A 4303-nucleotide genomic window follows, 5' to 3' on the forward strand; every position below is an offset into this window, starting at 1 on the left:
AGTCTAAATACCCTGACAATACATAACATATTTATCAGATGTTATGGTGGGTGGAGTAGTCTAAATACCCTGACAATACAAAACATATTTATCAGATGTTATGGTGGGTGGAGTAGTCTAAATACCTGACAATACAAAACATATTTATCAGATGTTATGGTGGGTGGAGTAGTCTAAATACCCTGACAATACATAACATATTTATCAGATGTTATGGTGGGTGGAGTAGTCTAAATACCTGACAATACATAACATATTTATCAGATGTTATGGTGGGTGGAGTAGTCTAAATACCTGACAATACATAACATATTTATCAGATGTTATGGTGGGTGGAGTAGACTAAATACCCTGACAATACATAACATATTTATCAGATGGTATGGTGGGTGGAGTAGTCTAAATACCTGACAATACATAACATATTTATCAGATGGTATGGTGGGTGGAGTAGTCTAAATACCCTGACAATACATAACATATTTATCAGATGTTATGGTGGGTGGAGTAGTCTAAATACCTGACAATACATAACATATTTATCAGATGTTATGGTGGGTGGAGTAGTCTAAATACCTGACAATACATAACATATTTATCAGATGTTATGGTGGGTGGAGTAGTCTAAATACCCTGACAATACATAACATATTTATCAGATGTTATGGTGGGTGGAGTAGTCTAAATACCCTGACAATACAAAACATATTTATCAGATGTTATGGTGGGTGGAGTAGTCTAAATACCCTGACAATACATAACACGCAAATCCCCCCATTTAAAAAAAAAACTGGATTTTTGAATATGAGAAGAATACACATGATTATTATACTATAAATTGTAATCCAGACGTATTAAGAAGTAGACAGTAAATATGTAGCTACATTTATTACACAAATTAAAAACAGCAAAGGCATCACGCCACATCGATTCCACATTCTGTAGTGTTAGTCAATAGGGCCGGGTAGGTAACCATCGGTTACAGAGACAACGAGGTCACGAGGTCACCACCACATCGATTCCACATTCTGTAGTGTTAGTCAATAGGGCCGGGTAGGTAACCATCGGTTACAGAGACAACGAGGTCACGAGGTCACCACCACATCGATTCCACATTCTGTAGTGTTAGTCAATAGGGCCGGGTAGGTAACCATCGGTTACAGAGACCACGAGGTCACGAGGTCACCACCACATCGATTCCACATTCTGTAGTATTAGTCAATAGGGCCGGGTAGGTAACCATCGGTTACAGAGACAACGAGGTCACGAGGTCACCACCACATCGATTCCACATTCTGTAGTGTTAGTCCATAGGGCCGGGTAGGTAACCATCGGTTACAGAGACCACGAGGTCACCACCACATCGATTCAACAGACTGTAGTATTAGTCAATAGGGCCGGGTAGGTAACCATCGGTTACAGAGACTACGAGGTCACGAGGTCACCACCACATCGGTTCAACAGACTGTGGGCCGGGTAGGTAACCATCGGTTACAGAGACCACGAGGTCACGAGGTCACCACCACATCGGTTCAACAGACTGTAGAATTAGTCAATAGGGCCGGGTAGGTAACCATCGGTTACAGAGACCACGAGGTCACGAGGTCACCACCACATCCATCGATTTTACAGACTGTAGTATTAGTCAATAGGGCCCGGTAGGTAACCATCGGTTACAGAGACCACGAGGTCACGAGGTCACCACCACATCGACTCAACAGTCTGTAGTATTAGTCAATAGGGCCCGGTAGGTAACCATCGGTTACAGAGACCACAGTAGAAAGGGTTTGTTGTCCATTTCATCATGTTAAAAATAAAATTAAAAAATATATTTAAAAAAAGGGGTCATTCTGCTGTTAGTAAAGTGTTTTTTTGTATGAACTGCAGATTGCCCCTTTAAGCATGCCCCCGCCCCAACAAACAGGAAGCGCTAACACACAAGGAGCTAGTCAGCTATCCTGCCCGACAACAGCCAGCGATGTCCAATCAAATAAAAGAGAGAGAGAGAGAGAGAAGAGAAGCTGTAGACGACACCTTTGGTAAATATGAAGAAACAGTTTTATGTAATCCCATCTGATATCAGAAAGGTAAAGAAGAACATTTATTCTGTAATACTGTCATTATTATGCAACATGTCAAGTTAAAAAGAGTACGTGAAATGAATGCCGTTGAATACATTAGCCTCCTAAACGGCACCCTATTCCCTATTTAGTGCACTACTTTTGACCAAAAAGCACCCTATGGCACTATGGGCTCTGGTCTAAAATAGTGCGCACTATATAGGGAATAGGGTGCCATTTGGGATGCACATTAAGCCACAGAGGTACAGTCAGCATTGGGGATCCTGGAGTTGCTATAGTAGAATACATGAAACGCCTCCTCCACTAGTCGATGAGATTACATTCTGAAGATGATTGGTCCACAGCTGAAGCTCTTGGATCGTCTGATTGGTTGTAGAAATAACAGTCTTGGTACGTATAGAGGCGATGGAGGAAAAGGCAGGTTTGAGTCCGGTTCTATCTCAGTTCAGCATCACGTTCTTCACAACCATATTGGAGGAGAAGGTCGTCGTCCCCACCACCCGACTCGGACCTTCGATGTGAAGGAATCAAGGAAGGAATCAAGGAAGGAAATGTCAGAGTACGTATAGTAACGAAAGGCATCTTATTGGTTGAGACACAGGGTCAGCTCAGGGGTCAGATGATGACTGTCTCTGTGTGATAGGCTGAGTAGGAGAATGATGTTTGTTTGTGGGCGGAGCCGGAAGAGGGCTGGTTTATAGGGGTGGAGGAGGAGGAGGAGGAGGAAGAGGTGGAGGGGGAACAACTAGCCCAGCGTGACGGGGGGCGGCGGTTGGCTGGACAGGCCGGACGAGAGAAATTCTTCTGGACTGATGAGGAGCTGGAAGATACTTTACACTCCTGAGGGAAGAGAGAAAGAGAGAGGGAGAGACAGAGAGAGAGAGGGGGAGAGAGAGAGAAGGGGAGAGGGGGAGAGAGGAGAGAGAAGGGGAGAGGGGGAGAGAGGAGAGAGAGAGAGAGGGGGATAGAGAGAGAGAGGGATAGAGAGAGAGAGGGATAGAGAGAGAGAGAGAGAGACAGACAGAGAGAGAGATAGAGACAGAGAGAGAGAGAGACAGAGAGAGAGAGAGAGAGAGAGAGAGAGGGAGAGAGAGAGAGAGAGGGAGAGGGAGAGAGGGGGAGAGAGAGAGAGAGAGGGGAGGAGAGAGGGGGAGGGAGAGAGAGAGAGAGAGAGACAGAGACAGAGACAGAGACAGAGAGAGAGAGAGAGAGAGAGAGAGAGAGAGAGAGAGAGAGAGAGGGGGGAGAGAGAGAGGGGAGAGAGAGAGAGAGATAGAGATAGAGAGGGAGAGAGAGATAGAGAGGGAGAGAGAGAGGGGGAGAGAGAGACAGAGAGAGAGGGAGAGAGAGAGAGAGAGAGAGAGAGGGAGAGAGAGAGCGAGAGGGAGAGAGAGAGGGGGAGAGAGACAGAGAGGGAGATAGAGAGGGAGAGAGAGAGGGGGAGAGAGAGACAGAGAGAGAGAGAGAGATAGAGAGGGAGAGAGAGATAGAGAGGGAGAGAGAGAGGGGGAGAGAGAGACAGAGAGAGAGGGAGAGAGAGAGGGGGAGAGAGAGACAGAAGGGGAGAGACAAAAAGAGAGAGAGAGAAGGGGGAGAGAGAACAAGAAAGGGGGAAAGAGAAAGAGAGAGAGGGAGAGAGAGAGAGAGAGAAGGGGAGAGCATGAGAGAGAGAGGAGAGAGGGGGGGAGAAAGAGAGAGAGAGAATTAACAAACATTCCTCACTCCAATCATCCATAAAAACATTATTTGAGCAGGAACAGGCGGCTACATTCCTCCAGGTCATCTGCAGCCCTCGGCCATCGACTCTATTTCACTTCAGAACAACATTTGAGTTGGAATACTGTCCATATGATCTCCTACCTTCGTCCTCTGTAGCCCCCTTGAGCACCTAACTCTACTTCTTGGCTACTGTCTGTTGGATAGAGACGGGATACTGAGAAAGTGATACTTTAAAAAAAAACAATAATAATAATGATGTAACCTTTATATATCTAGGGCAAGTCAGTTTAAGAATTAAATCTTTATTTACAACGATGGCCTTCACCGGGGCCAAAACCCGGACGACGCTGGGCCGCCCTCCGCCCTACGGGACTCCCAATCACAGCCGGTTGTGATACAGCCTGGCATTCGAACCAGGGTCTGTAGTGACCCCTCTAGCACTGAGATGCAGTGCCTTAGACCGCTGAACCAGGGTCTGTATTGACCCCTCTAGCACTGAGATA

General features: G+C 46.0%; 1 long non-coding RNA gene across 1 annotated transcript; it reads left to right on the forward strand.

The window, feature by feature from the left end:
• Positions 1 to 1087: 1087 nt before the first annotated feature.
• LOC127923459 (uncharacterized) lies at positions 1088 to 2282 on the forward strand. Its single transcript, XR_008114461.1, has 3 exons — positions 1088 to 1181; positions 1352 to 1569; positions 1663 to 2282. It is a non-coding gene; the product is annotated as an uncharacterized LOC127923459 (long non-coding RNA).
• The last annotated feature ends 2021 nt before the right edge of the window (positions 2283 to 4303 follow it).

This window comes from Oncorhynchus keta, unplaced genomic scaffold (genome assembly GCF_023373465.1).
Source record: "Oncorhynchus keta strain PuntledgeMale-10-30-2019 unplaced genomic scaffold, Oket_V2 Un_contig_2987_pilon_pilon, whole genome shotgun sequence".
NCBI classification, from domain to species: domain Eukaryota; kingdom Metazoa; phylum Chordata; class Actinopteri; order Salmoniformes; family Salmonidae; genus Oncorhynchus; species Oncorhynchus keta.